Below are 16,750 nucleotides of genomic sequence, written 5' to 3'. Positions count from 1 at the left end.
ATTGGGAAGGTTGAGAACCACTGCTCTATAGGGTTTCTGAGTCTAGAAATCTTTTTTTTAATCATTTTATTGAGGACTCATACAACTCTTATCACAATCCTTACATACACACATTGTGTCGAGCACATTTATACATTTATTGCCCTCATCATTCTCAAAACATTTGCTTTCTACTTGAGCCCTTAGTATCAGCTCCCTCATGAACCCTTGCTAATTTATAAATTATAATTATGTTGTCATGTCTTACACTGTCCAACGTCTCCCTTCACCCACTTTTCTTTTGTCTGTTCCCCAGGGAGGGGGTTATATGTAGATCCTTATCATCGGTTACCCCTTTCTACCCCACCTTCCCTCCACCCTCCAGGTATCACCCCTGTCACCACTGGTCCTGAAGGGATCATCTGTCCTGGATTCCCTGAGGGTATAAACCTTTATGGGAGCAGAGACCCTCATCTTTCTGAGTAGTGTAAACCACCATACTTGAGATTAGCAGTTCAAGGCTCAGAATGCTGTTCTATTTTATGATATATACATATCTGCTAGGCATCTGTAAAAAGGATCCACAATGGGGCGGTGGTTATGCGTTGGGCTGCGATCTACATGGTCGATAGTTCTGATCCACCAGCAGCTCCTCAGGAGAAAGACTGTGCTTTCTACTCCGGTAAACAGTGAAGGGATTGGACCCCACAGGGGGTCACTATGAGTGAGTATTGACTCGATGGCAGTGAAGTGAGTGGATAAGCATTACTGCCTTGGAGATTCCCTGGGGGGCAGGCAGTGCCCGCCTGCTTAGCTATTGACACCACCAGAGAACATTTCCTGAAGTTATCTACTGCCTGATTTCTCACAAAACTCTAAATTTTAAATGTCACAGACTGGAATGGTCTGATTTTGAAAGTTCTTATATTCTGATGCAAAAGGGCAACCATAAAACACCAGCTGTAGTGAGTAAAAAAAACTTTCCCAGAGGTAACACCTCTAGTAGAATCTCCCATTCCAATAGGCATCCCATCACTACAAATCAACCTGTCAAGGTGACCATCTGAACCAGGCAGCAGCACAAAGAAAGTAAGACTTGAACTCATGAATTATAAAAGCCCAATTGCCCTCAACGCCTTAGGTTCCACAAATACTACATTATATTGGAAAGTCAAATTGTAGCTAAAATTTCATTGTACAATTAGACCACTAGTCAAACCATCTCCAACTCAGCAGTGCTCTTTTTACTTTACAACCTGTACACTTGGGGTGCACAAGCACCAGACGGAAACTAACTTTCAAACTCAGCAGCAAAGCCAATGCAAAAACCAATATTTGTCTTGGCAGAAAACTTCCAATAAAAAATGGGAATGTTTTGATCTTAACTGGCAGATAAATAAAGTCAAGGGTGCCTTGTGGGCTATTATTTATCATGCGAAGTCCCTCGTGCACAGCTACAAATGAGCTTTTATTGCAGATACTTAACATGTTTCTTCACAGAGAGCACCTCAACCAAATAACCTTCCGAGCCTGGCACCAGGAACGGTTATAGTTCACACATCCCTGCAGTTCCTTGTAACTTAACAACATTCGTGTTTTAAGAACAGCCCCCACACTCAATCCACTGCCAATTTCTCCTGCTACAGGCTCCAGTTTATGCTACAAAACTGTTATTTACTCTCAACAACAGAATGCACTCATTTACAAATCCTAGAGGAATCAATCCCTCCGTTGCACAATTTCAGCATTTGTCATAATCCTTTACTGTTCACACGAACAAGTCTAAACAGCGTTGCACTAGCAAGGTCGTGGTGGTAGTGTTTTAGGTACAGTTGGGTCAGTTCCAATCCATAGCAACCAAAATGCACAATAAAATGATAGACACACTGTCCTATCCTGCCCCATCTTCACAAGCATGATTGAGCCCACTAGTAAGGTCTATGGGCATTATCAGCCTATACATGATCAGTGCACTAAATATCAGTAATACAAAAATTAGACCCCTCATCCCAATAAAGTGCTTTGCAAAGTGGCCCCAACACATATGGGGTCAAAGTGTGGGGAGGAGTGGCAGAACACCCTTTGTCATGCCTAAAAAAACAAGCCGAAGCACGTCTCTATGAGAACCACACCTTCTTAAACAAAAACAAATATAAATTCATTTCTGAGTTTCCCGTGTACACGCCAAGACGGCAGTTTATCCATGTGAAGCGTAGTCATACAGAAACGGGGTGGGCAGCAAAATGTTGGGGGGATTGTCATCGTTACAGGAATCAACAGGTTCCTTTGAGGCTCAAAGACAGCGACGGACTGAGGGCTTTATCTCACATACACAGAAAACCCACACAATGCTGGTATTTCTGATCATTTAATACGCACATTATCACGCAAATCAAATATTATTTGAGGGCTTAGCGCCTTGGCACTGACTTCCTCCCCTACCTGCAGGTACTCCGCACCCTCTCAAGATCAGAACTGAAGTCGTAAGCTGGGGTCTGGGGATGACGCCTTCACGCGGGTGTGTGCACACTTAAGCGGGTTCGGTGGGTCAATTTCTCAGGCTACAGTAAGTGGACCCTCTCTGGGGCAACCGCAGCGGGTTCACTATGGGAGATGACTCTCGGCCTCCCGTTCGCCAGAGGAACTAGGGTAACTGCCCTACATTTTCCCGTGTGAAACACACGCATAATGGGGGTGGGAGGGAGACGTTTAAAACTGGGTCATTCCTTATTTGTTCTGCTGCGACCCGGCCTCCAGGAAGACGAGACCTCTGCAACAGTGGCAAGGAGAAAGGTCCAGCTCCAGCTCTTTACCAGAGGCAGCACCAGGGTCCCATCGGTTGGTTAGTTTAGTCCCTGCACAGTTTAATGGAACCCGCCTGCCAAAAAGTCACCCCCGACAAAGAAACCCCGAGCGCCGACCACCAAAGGGCAGAGAAGGAAATGCACTTAATCCACCTGCGGCACCTGCCCGAGCCCTCGAGCCGCTCGGCCCCCGCGCCCCTGGGGACCCCGGGGCCCTGGCCCCCCGCCCGCTCCGTCCCCACCGGCGGCTGTGGCCGCAGGCCCCGGTGGCCCCTCGGGCCCGACCCCTCGCGCTCCCCGCGGAGGTTCGCAGCAGCCCGGGCCGGGCGGCGCGGAGGCCCTTGCGGGCGCAGCCTCTCTCCCCAACACAGCCGCGGGCTCCAGGGATTCCCCGCTACCGGAAACCGCGGAGCCACCAGGCCAGGAATGCCAGCCCGGCCGGACCCCTCAGCGCCTCCTCGGCGACCCCCGCCGCCGCTCGGAGCTCCGCCCTCGGACTCGCCCCCGGCCCGCACGGGGCGCGGGCCTTGCGGGGCGCCCCCGCCCAGGGCCCGCGCTGCAGACTCACCTGCCGCCCGCTCCTCCGACGGCGCCGGCAGCCGCGGCCCCTCGCTCGGGCACGGACGCGCCGGCTGCGAGGCCTGGGCGCCCTCCGCAGGGCGGGGCGGGGCGCTCGCTCCAGCCGCCGCGCGCTCTGCGCCTGCGCCGCCTCACGGGCTCGGGCTCGAGGGGCGCCGCGTGCGGCGCGGGGTAACGGCCGGGAGCGCGAGCTCGCGCCCGCCGGGCTCACGGGGAGGCCGGCCGCGCGTGGCGGCGGGCTGCCTAGGAGCTGCCTGCGGCGCGGCCGCCCTGCGGGCAGCTGACGGCCATATTCCTGTTCTGTTTTTCCTTTTTTCCTTCTGCCCCTCCTTCCGCCGCTTTGCACGGAACAGCACTTTCCTCCTGCGGGGGCGGCGGGGGGCGGGGCGCGGGGCGGGGCGGCGTGCTGGCCCCGCCCCCAGGAGGGCCGAAGCGCGCGGCCGGCTCCCCTCCCCCCGGGGCCCAGGTCGCGACCCCCGCGGTACAGGCTCTGGCTCGGGGACCCCGGGGTCTCTTCTCTGCGGCCGCGCGGCGGGACCCCGCTGAGCACTGGGCCCCGCGCGGCGCCTGGGCCGCGCCTGTGGCTTTATTGCCGGGGCCTCGGGCAGGTGAAGCCGGCGCCTCACAGGTCTTCCAGAGACGCAAAGTGACGCCTCGTGGGCCAAGGTCACCGAAGGGCGTGCCGGAGGGCGGCCGGGCGTGGAGGTTCGCTCCCGGGGTGGGAGTTGGCATTCGCGGCGCGGGCAGGGGAGGGCTGTAGAGGGTCAGCCGGCGCCCACCCCCTTCCCGGACCCCTGCCCGCAGCAGCGCCCAGGTGAGTGGGCGCCCGCGCCGCGCCGCGCCGCTCCCGGGCCGAGATTTGCGGGCGCGCGCTCCGAATGTGGCAATCGCCGCTTTCAATCAGTTCCCTCCCGCCGCCGAGGTCGCGCCGGGTTGCTTGTGCCAGCTCCTTTTGACCACATTCTGAAGTTGGTATCCGGAGAAAGACTATACTCTAGTTCCGGAAGAAGCAAATTGGTACGCAAACTAGTAGGAAGCCTTTCTTGCCTGGTGCCAAAAAAATTAATTAAAATTGGTGTATGGCTTCACATATTCCATCGTAAGGCCAATTGGGGTTACTAAGAGTTGTTCCCGGGTGAGAATTCACTGACACTTTCTCCTTATTCGATCTCTGTGTTGCTACGGAGAGATGAGGACACCATCGGATGTGTTTCGTGTTCATTTCATTCTGAAGCTTATCGCACGAAAGAGAGTTACGGAGCGCTGGTGGCCTATGGTGGTGTAGTGATTACAAGATGGGCTGCTAACCACAGGGTCAGCAGTTCAAAACGCACCTGTCCCCGCAGGAGATGTGGCTTTCTGCTCTCTTAAAGATCTGAACGTTAGATCTTTAGGTCCTAAAGCCACAGAAACCCACCGGGGCAGTTCTACCAAGTCCTGTAGGGTCGCTACGAATCGGAATGGACTCAGTGCCAGTGGGTTTGGACGCGCTGGACAGCTGACCCTAGCAGCATTTGGAGCCCACCCAGGCGGGCGCTCGGGGAGAGACCACTGAACCATCTGCTGCTATAAAGGTTTCAGCCTAGGAAGCCCTAAGCAGGAAGGCATACAACAATAACGGGTTTGAGTTTTGTAGTTAATGTTAGATGTCATCTCAAGTGCATTCTCACATGGCGATCCTATGTGCAACACCGAAACACAGCGGATCCTGTGGCATCCTCACAATTGTTCGTAAGCTAGTGTAGCTAATTCTAGTCCATTTCGGATTCCTGCTCTCAGCGCTCTAGGAAGGACTGGGCAGAAACGCCTCTGTGGGTTTCCGAGAATGTAACTCTTGGGACTGTAACTCTTTATGGGAGTAGAAGGCCCGTTTCTCTCCCACGGGACCTAGTGGTTTTGAACTGCTGAGCTTTCATTTAGCAGCCTATCGCTTAACCCCTACGCCACCAGGACTCCTACTGTAGTTAATAGCCGAAAATAGCAGAAACCGTTTTCCTAACCTCATTAGCAGTCAGAATTGACACAGAAGAAATGCCCAGTCATAGAAAGTGGACTCATTTAAAGTACCTCAGGAAAGCTAATTTTTGGCGTGCACAGACGTTAAGCGGAAGTTCTCAAAGGAGATCACCCTTTAAAATTAAGTTTGTAGACTTGCTGTTCTGCTCCCCCCCCAAAAAAATAGCGGATCATTTAAAAATATTTCAGACGGACAAAATGCCTTACTGGGTAAACTCCATTCATACTTAGAGATGACGGGTTGGTTATTCTTTCCCCAGTTTGTTTACATAGAAATGAAAAATGAAAGACAGGATGCGCTCCCATTTGACAGATTTGAGATGTAGGACCCGGGAAATTCTTAATTCTTTTTCATTTTGTCATTTTAATTGTCCTAAAGATTTCCTACCCCAATTTTACAGCGTGAACCTTTGTGTTGCGGGCTTATTTATTTCCGTGATATCTGGTTTTTTTGTTGTTTTGTTTTGTTTTTGTAATAGCTGTTTTTAACTTTTGTTCAGCAACCTTCTTAACCCCTGTGTGCCCAGAGCTCAAAGAAGTCCAATTTAATGTTCAACATATAACTATTTGGTTGTCGAGTGAGGTAGTTAATTTATTGTGCCAACCTTGTCAATAAATACAGGTGGGGTTAATTGAAGGGAAGAGGGATAAATGGCTCAGTGAGCCTCGCCTTTCTAGTTCTTGGGTCTCTTTCTTTCTGATGGTCGCACCAGGGTGCAGCTGCCTTAGCAGTTCCCTGCTTCAGATGGCAAGGCTCACTTCCTGCAAGACATCCCACATGGACCTACCCCAATGCAGCCCTGGATGCTGGAGCAGCCGTATGGAATCAGCATCATTGCATCTGTTTTGTGAGATGTAGGAGGACTTTGTGGATTGGTGTTGGACCTATAGGTTATGGGTTAATGTTGAACATGTGGGCTTGGGCTGCACTGGGTTGGGATGTTCTCTTGATGCACACTTAACCTTTATATAAAACTCTATTATACATGATTTTCTGTTGATTTGTTTCTCTAAAGGACCCAGACTAACAGATCGAGAACACAGGAAAGGAATCCTTGGTGACACAGTGGTTAAGTGCTGGACAGTTAGCCTTAAGATGGGTGTTTCCAGCTCACTCTGTTTCTACCCTGTCTACCACAGCCTTGGAAAACAGGAAGGGTGTGTGTGTACAATATTTCTCTGTCCGGGATGGTTCCTGGGCATTGGAACTGACTCAATGGAACATGGTAGTCGATTTGGCTTTGGGGAGTATAGATAATAGGAGGGAACACCATAACAGTACAATTGAATTCATTGAGTATTACAGTTTCAGTTGAGCTTACAGAGATACAAAAAACCCTACAACTCACCTAATTTACAATTAATTTTTTTTTTACTTTAAAAAACAAGAAAGGGAGCCTAAGAAGAATCACGGGGCTGTGACAAGGGAATACAGGTATTCTAGCATCAAGCTAATTCTCACTGCTTGTTTTACTGCCTTCAGTGTGGATTTTATGCAGGTATAAGTGGACCAGCAGTGCAAAGTCCAATGGAAACATTGAAATTGTTTTTAAAATAAGATTTTTTAACTGTCAAGTAAGCATTGGACTGGTAACCTCAGGGTCTATGGTTCAAACTCACCAACTACCCTGAGAGAGATTTACATGCTCCGAAACCTGACTGAGGGTCTACGGGAGTTGGTCCCTAGGTTCTGAGACTATCAGAGAGTAGCTCCCTCTTTCTCACTCAGATGAGTGGCTGGTGGGTTCAGCCCACTTGTTTAACAACCAGTGTTTGACCCACTGTGCCATGATGGGATAGGAAAAAGAAAAAGCCTGATTATTAATTGAATCACTTTCACTTTCTTCCATTTTTGACTTGAGCCAATTACTTGATTCTTTCTCATCTATAAGTGGCTAGAAAGATATTCACAAAAAGAAAGATTATATACATGAAAAGAGACCATTTATTTACCAAAGGCAACATCCAGGGAGCCAACAACCATATGAAGAAATGTTTGCATTCATTAGCAATGAGAGAATACAGATTAAAACAATGAGATCGACATATCACCCCCTCCCAGGGGTACAGGCAACAGAAAAGTGGGTGAAGGAGAAACAGCAGTCAGTGTAAGACATGAAAAAAATAATAATTTATAAATTATCAAGGGTTCATGAGGGAGAGGGAAGGGGGAATGACCTGATACCATGGGCTCAATTAGAAAGAAAATGTTTTGAAAATGATCGCAACGTATGTACAAATGTGCTTGACACAATGGATGGATGGATGGATTGCGATAAGAGCTATAAGAGCCTCCAGTATAATGACTAAAAAATAACAATGAGACACCAGCTTACACCCTCACTTTTAACAAAATCAATAAAACAGCTAACTTCAATGCTGCAGCTTGTACGTCATTTTTGTCTTCCTATTCCCTTACAAAATATCGGTTCACCTAAGAATTATAGGTGAATGGATGTACTGGATGGTGTAAAAAACAATAATTTATAACATTAAAAAAAGATTAAGGTATTTAAAAAAAACATTGCTTCAGTCTTGGGTTCTTTCTCTCATGCTCTCGGCTCCCTTGCTCTGAAGCAAACCAGTCCACATCATCTGGTAGCCCCAGGGAGGAGCCCAAAGGAGCTCATTCTGAAGTGGATCTGCTCCCAAGTTGAGGCTTCAGGTGACTGCAATCCCAGCCAACAGCTCAACTGCAGTGCGCTGAGAGACTGATCCAGCGCCACACAGCTAAGCCACTCCCTGATTCCATGTGTGTGTGTGTGTGTGTGTGTGTGCGTGCACGTGTGATTTAGGTGAAAGTTTACAGAGTAAATTGGCTGTATATTCCACTCCTGGATTTTTTTTACTCAGAAAGTAGATGTTTACTGTTTCAAGTCATTAACATTTTCACATAATTTGTTATAGAGCAATAGATACTATTGTGGCACAGTAATACCTGGAAGACAGCAGGTGCTCGTTAATGCTGTAGCTCCTCCATCAGTAATTACAACTGGGCTCAGCATATGATACTTAGCATCCTACGACACTGATCCAAGTTCACTGTACTTCCTAGCTTCATAACATTTACAACCATAGAACGAGAAGGGAGATGGAAGTGGAGGGAAGGGACTTTATCCAGTTCTTGGCTCCATGAGAATTTATTGAGATATATTTCATTCGGTGTCTAATGTTTATTTTGAATTCATACCTGGGGACCGGCAAGTGGTAGTAGATAGTGTTCAAGGAAAACAAACTAGACAGACATTGGAAATGAATGATGGATAGTTGGGGGTTCGTTTCTCCTCTGCTTTCTGTCCTGTTTAATTTTTCATAATAATGAAGATCACTTTGATTGCTTGGCTTCCTTTTTCTTATTTCATAGCATCAAAAGTTTGGAACCAAGTGGGATCTGTAGAGACCTTCCAATGAACTCATTTGATAAACGAATCTGACTCACTTGATAGGCAATGATAATAAGTCCCAGAAAAAGCTTGTGATTTACCCAATCTTCAAGTCTCATTTTGGGTGATTTTCCCATTTTAGTACTGAAGAGAAACTACTCATGGTTCTTTATTTTTTTCCACACAGACTAACTTGCTCTAAGTTCCCTGAAATAGCCTCTGTAACATGAATTCTTACCTGTAATCCACATGTTTTAGATCATTTGGATCCCACTACCTCTTGCTGATTTTGGAAAACTGTAAAGTGTGCTCCTTACCTGTTAAAATGCTTGGCCACCATTTTAGATTTAAGAATAACACCAACAAGCACTGGATCTACTCATGTGATAGCCAAATGATCAGGTGCATCCAGACTCCAGAGGGAATCTTAACACACCCTTCTCTTTGCCCTCCCCTCCCGGGAGCTTATCTGGCTCAAAACTCTGCCACCGCAGCTGCAGCTTTATCGCAGGGGACTCAGCACATTTTTTAGCCAGTCTTCTTTTCCAGGCCTACCTGTCTACATTGCTGGGCTAGGCACAGGTGGAAGAATGGGCCCAGGACTTTCAGTCCTGAGTTGGAAGATCTGATTCTAAGAACAGCGTGCTAGCAGTTGAATAAGAAGCAGAGTGGGACTCAATGCAAGAAGACTTTCTTCTATTAAATTGGCATTCTATGATGCTCACCTGCCCAACACAACCACTGAAGACAAAGCAAATGCATAAGCAAATGTGGTAAAGAAAACTGAAGGTGCCTGGTTACCAAAAGGTATAGCATCTGGGGTCTTAAAACCTTGACGGTAAACAAACGGCCATCTAGCTCAAAAGAAACAAAGCCCACATGGAAGAAGCACACCAGCCTGTGTGATCACGAGGTACCAAAGGGATCAGTTATCAGGCAACAAAGAACAAAAATTCATATAATTGTGTGCTCACCTCCATGATACAATCTCTGAAGACAAATGGGTGCATAAGCAAATGTGGTGAAGAAAGCTGATGGTGCCCGGCTATCAAAAGGTATAGCATCTGGGATCTTAAAGGCTTGAAGATAAACCGCAGCCATCTAGCTCAGAAGCAACAAAGCTCACATGGAAGAACACACCAACCTGTGCGATCACGAGGTGCCGAAGGGATCAGTTATCACGCATCAAAGAACAAAAAATCATCATTGGGTGCACACCTCCATGAAAAGATCTCTGAGGACAAACGGGTGCAGAAGCAAATATGGCGAAGAAAGCTGATGGTGCCTGTATAGCGTCTGGGGTCTTAAAGGCTTGAAGGTAAACAAGCGGCCATCTAGCTCAGAAGCAACAAAGCCCACATGGAAGAAGCACACCAGCCTGTGCGATCACGAGTTGTCGAAGGGATCGGGTATAAGGCATCATCAAAAAAAAAAAATCTTACCATAGTGAATGAAGGGGGAAGTGCAGAGTGGAGACCCAAAGCCCATTTGTTGGCACTGGAGAGCCCCTTGCAGAGGGGTCTAGGGGAGGAGAAGAGCCAGTCAAGGTGCAATGTAGCAACGATGAAAAATACAACTTTACCTTAGCTCCTAAATGCTTCCTCCTCCCCCCAACCCCCACTTTCATGATCCCAATTCTACCTTGTAAGTCTGGCTAGACCAGAGGATGTACACTGGTACCGATAGGAACTGGAAACATGGGGAATCCAGGGTGGTTGATCCCTTCAGGGCCAGGGGTGTGAGTGGTGATACTGGGAGAGTAGAGGGAAGGTGGGTTGGATAGGAGGACCCGATTACAAGGATCTACATGTGACCTCCTCCCTGGGGGACGGAAAACAAAAGTGGGTGAAGGGAGATGTCCAACAGGGCAAGATATAACAAAATAATAACGTAAATTATCAAGGGTTCATGAGGGAAAGGGGAACAGGAAGGGAGTAGAGAACATGAGGACCTGATGCCAGGGCCTTAAGTGAGGAGCAAATGTTTTGAGAATGATCAGGACAATGAATGTACAAATGTGCTTTACACAATTGATGTGTGTATGGATTGTGATGAGTGTGAGCCCCTAATAAAATGATTTTTTTTTTTTAAGCAGAGGGAGGGAAACACCAGGACTGAGCAGGAAGGTAGTCTACAAGCCTGGCTTTTCTGGGCTCCCTGTGGTCTAAGTTGATGCAACAAATCCTCCACCCTGGTCTTTCCTCCCTACTCTGGATTTGCCCTTGTGCTCACTTGAACACCATCTCTTCACTGAAAAGTGCTTACACGACCAGTGTCCTTAAACCTGGCACTTGAACACACCCTCCCATGATGACCAGATGTGTTCCTGGTTCCCCATCTGTTGCCCAGCCTGATGAGTTTGACGTTTACTGTTTCTCCCAAACCATTTCCTGGGCCTCTTCTGATGTTACATCATCTCAAACCTTCCTGACCAAACACCTAGGAATAGATGTATTCTTTATTTCAAAGATTAGCTTTTAAAAACTAGAAGGCAAAGAAAATAGAAGCAGGGAAGAGTACTCCAATGAGCACTTCTGTGTCCATCACTCAATTTCAACAATGAACTCAAGATCCATTTTGTTTCAACTGTACCCCTCTCCACTCACCATCCCCTCCAACCACAAGTAGTCTGAAACAAATACTGAACATATCATTGCATCTCTGAATATTTCCATGTGTAGCTCTGAGAGAAGTGCTTTTAACAAATCAAAACCCAAAAGTCATTTCCCATTAAATTAATATGAATTGTTTCATAGCAAAGACCCTAGAAGCATAGATATTGCATCCCCTCTCACCTGCTCCTATGGCTTTGTTCCCTTGGATATGCCATGCTGGTGATACTGAATGTAAACTAGAATGTTGCCCCGTGAAGCAACTTGCTCCACAAGTCAGAGAATAATGAAGTAGGGATGCTTTCTTTGTGGTACTTCCCTTCCAGAGATGATTTATGACTTGAACGAGCATCCCCATAATATATATAAATCCAAGACTGCCCCAACAATCTCCAAGTAACACTCGCTTTTAGTTTATATGAAAGCTGAGTACCTGAGGCTAAGTATGAGGGGGCTTCAAAAATTGGGAGAAATTTTTCACTATCTTTTCATTTCACTTTTCCATGACATTTTTTGAAGCTCCCTTATATTGTTTGACATGCCTCTGCCCCCTCAAAAAAAGACTGGAGATAAAAATATAAATAAAAAGATTGGAGATCTGTGACCGAAACCTCTTAACACCTGTTCAAGTATTCCTCCAATGATACGGTTCCTTTCACATGAAAAGGGAGAAATGAACTGATACTCCTAGCAGAAGCTGTGTCCAAAACGGATGGACAAAAACAACAATTTCCTTCCTGCTTTGTTGTGCAGAGACGCACTGGTGGCACAGTGGCTGACGTGCGCAGCTGCTAACCCAAAGGTCAGCAGTGTTCGCTTACCATCTTCTCCCCAGGAGAAGGATGTGGCAATCTTTGGCAAAGAGTCCAGCCTAGTAAACCTATGTCCTATAGGGTCACTTTCCTTGCGAGCTCTCTCACTTCTTTTTTTTTTAAGTGTGGTTTGGGTGAAAGTTGAAAACACATACTCTCTACTGTGCTCCCCCTCGTTCCTCACCATCATTTCCCTCCAGTTCCGTCATAGCTCTGAGTATAATCTGAAGCTGTTTCTTTGTTGTGTAAGTGTAGCAGAATGCTATCAGGTTATTCATGTGCTTTTCTGTCTCCATCTCCTAGATATCATTTAACAGTGTCTCCCCCACCGGTCAAGAAACGTCCACCCTGCCCTGAAAGAAGCAGACCGCTTCTCAGAAAAGACCTATGGAAAGCACTGTGGTGAGATGCCGCGGAACTGATTCAGACTGGGAGCAGCTCTAGGGGACAGACTAGAGTGGCCTGGTGGGGTTTTAAGGAGCCCTGAGAGTGCGGTGCTGAAGCCCTGGCCTGCTAACTGGAAGGATGTGGGAAGGAAAACCCACCCCGTGGAGTAGTTCTACTCTGTCCTAGAGGGTCGCTGGGATGAACTGGCAATAGGCTTGATGTTACCGAATCTTATGCATGCAAATCACTAGGTCTTTTCTCCCACAGAGCAGCTGGCTTGTGAATGTGGCCTTGTTTGGAAAGAGGGTCTTTGTGTTTTCAGTTAAATTAACATGGGGTCATCTGAGTCAGAGTCCATCTTGAGTGGTGTCCTGAGAACAGACAAGAAACTCTGAGCCACAGACTATGTGACTCTGTGCAGACGCAGCTGCAACCAGGGAATTCCTGCATCTACCAGAAGCTGAGAGAGGCAAGACAGGCTTTTCCCCAAACAGCGGTTCTCCATCTGTGGGTCGCGACCCCTTTCGTAGTCATGAATATTTCACAATATAGAATTACATATTGTTTTGTGATTAATCACTTTGCTTTATGTTTAATTATGTTCAATTTGTAACAATGAAAATACATCCTGCATATCAGATATTTACATTATGATTCATAACAATTAACAGTAGCAAAACTGCAGTTAGGAAGTAGCAACCAAAATAATTTTATGGTTTGAGGGTTACCACAATATGAGGAACTGTATTAAAGGGTCGCTGTATTGAAGGTTGAGAACCACTGCCCTAGAGACTTCTAGCCAGCACCCCGGTTTTTATCCTTTAGAACTGTGAGACAATACATTTCTGTTCCTATAGGCCACCCAGTGTGTCCTAGGAAACCACTATAAGCAGCGGGAGTTTTAGGCTTTCCACGGACAGCAGCACTGTGGCTCTTGGCCAAATGAATGGAAGCCTGTGGTCTGAGACTTGAACTTATGAATAATTGCCCATTTTATTAGTTCCCACGACCTTGAGACCAGAAGGACTAGCTGGTGCCTGGCTACCACTGTCAATGTCTCCCAAAGGTTCACATTAGAAGATCCTGGAGAGAGTGGGAGGAAATTGCAAAACACAACTCAAAATCATGAGACCGGACTGGTCAGCCTCCCAGGGCTAAGGCCCCTTAGTCACCCCTCAGGTCTAGAATAAGGTGACCACATTTTAATATTGGTAAAGCGGGGCACCATTGATAAAACTCATGTCCTGGCGAAACAGCCACATGGCAGCCGAAAACCGTGTACCCTAGCTTGTCGTGCATTCTTTCCAAAAATCGGGACTTTTTAAAAATGTGGGATGCAGGAAAAATTGTTAAAAATTGGGACGTCTGGTCACCTTAGTCTAAAACTAAACTCACACTCACTCCCACCCATTCCTCCTACCCCCCACCCCTGGGTTAGAATAATCAACCATTGAAGATCAAAAGGGTCACATTTACATACAGATAAGAGGGTTAGGAAAGAGGGAGAAATGGAAACAGGATGTGGAACAAATGAAGGTACATTGAGAGGACTGCAGGGGATGCCTAGCAAACACTAAGTGTGTATAAACTGTTGAATGTAAAACTGATTGTCTGCTCAGCAAACCTTCACCTATTTCACAATAAAAGTAACATTATTATTACCCATTGTCCTTAGTTACCTAAGATACAAGTCAAGAGCAACCTTGTAACCAGAGAAACAATGGTGGTATGGAAGGGAAAGCCTTAGAACTCACATTTGAGAGAGACTGGACAGATGATGAACCAGGCATTCCCATCCCTCACATAATCTTTGAGGCCTAGAACTTGATTTTAGTCACTGGTTCTCCCCACAATCTGGCAGGTAGAAGATACTATTTACAAGTGAATCCAAGGATATTATTTGCCAGCAAGTCACACCTGCATTCCCTCCACATGTGCCCCATACAGAATTGCACGTTAGTTAGTACTTTGCTAAACTGGAAACCCACCACAGCCTTCACCTCTGACTCACAGCAACCTTATAGGACAGTAGAGCTGTCCCACAGGCTTTCCATGACAGCCAACTGCAACATCTTTCCCCCAGGGAGCCATGGGTGAGATTGGCCTTTCAGTGAATACCACTGTAACCCCTCTGCCTTCAAAAAAAAGCGCTTATCTCTCATGAGTACTCAGGCCTGGGGGGTGGGGCAGCTTTTGATTCAGTGAAGCTAAGACTGGCCTTCCCTTTAATTAATAAAGTCCATCCTTTTGTGCGTCAGTCTTCATGATACTTGTAAGGAAGTTGAACAAAGAGCTTTTAAAAACAATGTGTCTGTTTCAAGTCATGGATATGTATTGAATTGTTAGGCTTCCTAGAACTGAAGTACTTTAGTTCCTCGTTGGGGAGATAGGAGGACCGATGCTGTTGTGGTTGCGTTTGGGGCTGCTGACCATGAGGTCAGCTGCTGGAAGCCACTAGCCTCTCCTAGAGAGAGAGCTATTCCAGTGAAAAGTTTCAACCTTGGAAACCCACAGAAACAGTTCTTCCCTGGCCTGTGGGGTTGCTGTGAGTTAGAATTGACTTGATGGCAAGGAGTTTGATTTGATTTCCGTTAGGGAGGCACCATGTATTGAATCATCTCCTCCTGCTAAGTGTTGTGAGTCCTAAATCCTGGAAACCATAGGTGCATGTGTTGTAAAGTCTATGGGGGTCCTTGTTATGCTAATGAGGCCAACAGTGTAAAGTGTACTCTTTTAAGTCAATCTCTTTTGAGATTAAAAAAAAAGAGAGAGATTAAGCAAGTCAGCAGAGGAGAAATGGGTAAGAATGATGCCAACACACCTGGAGATGACCAAGGAACCAAGAAGCAGACGTGGGTGTGACAAGGAACCTCTTCCACTGCTGACAGGGACAGCCTTCACCCTGGATTCAGACTTCTAGCTTGCCTCCTCAACTGTGAGAAAATTAATTTCTCTTAGTTAAAGCTCTCCACTTGTGGCTTTCTGTGATAACCGAGCTAGATAACCAAGCCAGGAGGGCATCCTTCCCAGAATAAGCTCTTTAGTTTGACATTACTGCCACGTAAAATCGTGCCCTGAAAGCATTATGTTATTGGGAATAGGAGGGAATACCACTCAGTAATAAAACAATTATCAGTTTCTAAAGAAATCTGTACTTGACCAGCTGGCAGTAACCTTGTTCAAACATTATTAATATAACATCAGCAGGACTGTGGGCAGGTTCATTGCAGTTCAACCCGCTGCTAAGAATTTGCATTTCTACCCCAGATATAAGGAATCAGAATCTACATTTTTATCAAGAGCCCCAGATTCTTTTTTTAATCGTTTTATTAGGAGCTCATCCAACTGTTATCACAATCTATACATACATCAATTGTGCAAAGCACATCTGTACATTCATTTTCCTCATCCTTCTCAAAACATTTGCTCTCCACTTAAGCCCCTGGCATCAGGTCCTCATTTTCTCCCTCCCTCCCTCCGTACTCCCCTCTCCCTCATGAGCCCTTGATAATTTATAAATTATTATTTTGTCATATCTTTCCCTGTCCGACGTCTCCCTTCACCAACTCTCTGTTGTCCATCCCCCAGGGAAGAGGTCACATGTAGATCTTTGTAATTGGTTCCCTCTTTCCAACCCACTCACCCTCTACCCTCCAGTATTGCCACTGGTCCTGAAGGGATCATCTGCCCTGGCTTCTCTGTGTTTCCAGTTCCCATCTGTACCAGTGTACATCCTCTGGTCTAGCCAGACTTGCAAGGTAGAATTTGGATCATGATAGTGGGGTGGGGAAAGAAGCCTTTAGGAACTAGAGGAAATTTCTATTTTTCATCATTGCTACATCACACCTTGACTGGCTCATCTCCTCCCCTAGACCCTTCTGCAAGGAGATCTCCAGTGGCGGACAAATGGGCCTTGGGTCTCCACTCTGCACTCCTCCCCCCCTCCCGATTCACTATGGTAAGAATTTTTTTGTTCTGATGATGCCTGATACCTGATCCCTTTGACACCTCGTTATCACGTAGGCTGATGTGCTTCTTCCATGTGGGCTTTGTTGCTTCTGAGCCAGATTGCCGCTTGTTTGCCTTTAAGACCCCAGACACTATTTCTTTTGATAGCCGGGCACCATCAGCTTTCTTCACTACATTTGCTTATGCACCCATTTGTCTTCAGAGATCAT

The 16,750-nt window shown here is 46.7% G+C and overlaps 1 protein-coding gene and 1 long non-coding RNA gene across 3 annotated transcripts in view; one reads left to right on the top strand and one right to left on the bottom strand.

Annotated features, from left to right (window-relative positions):
• The window catches only part of DENND4C (DENN domain containing 4C), a 109,582-nt gene extending 105,874 nt beyond the window's left edge, over positions 1-3,708 (bottom strand). For both annotated transcript variants that reach the window (XM_075559979.1, XM_075559980.1), the window contains exon 1: positions 3,352-3,708. The gene's annotated coding sequence lies outside the window, so the exon portion shown is untranslated. The remainder of the gene's footprint in view (positions 1-3,351) is intronic.
• A 5-nt stretch (positions 3,709-3,713) lies between these two features.
• On the top strand, positions 3,714-16,530 carry LOC142458940 (uncharacterized). Its single transcript, XR_012786428.1, has 3 exons — positions 3,714-4,176; positions 12,489-12,587; positions 16,445-16,530. It is a non-coding gene; the product is annotated as an uncharacterized LOC142458940 (long non-coding RNA).
• The last annotated feature ends 220 nt before the right edge of the window (positions 16,531-16,750 follow it).

Source organism: Tenrec ecaudatus, chromosome 10, assembly GCF_050624435.1.
Source record: "Tenrec ecaudatus isolate mTenEca1 chromosome 10, mTenEca1.hap1, whole genome shotgun sequence".
NCBI lineage: Eukaryota > Metazoa > Chordata > Mammalia > Afrosoricida > Tenrecidae > Tenrec > Tenrec ecaudatus.
Note: the sequence above shows the minus strand (reverse complement) of the source record. Positions and strands in the feature narration are given on the sequence as shown.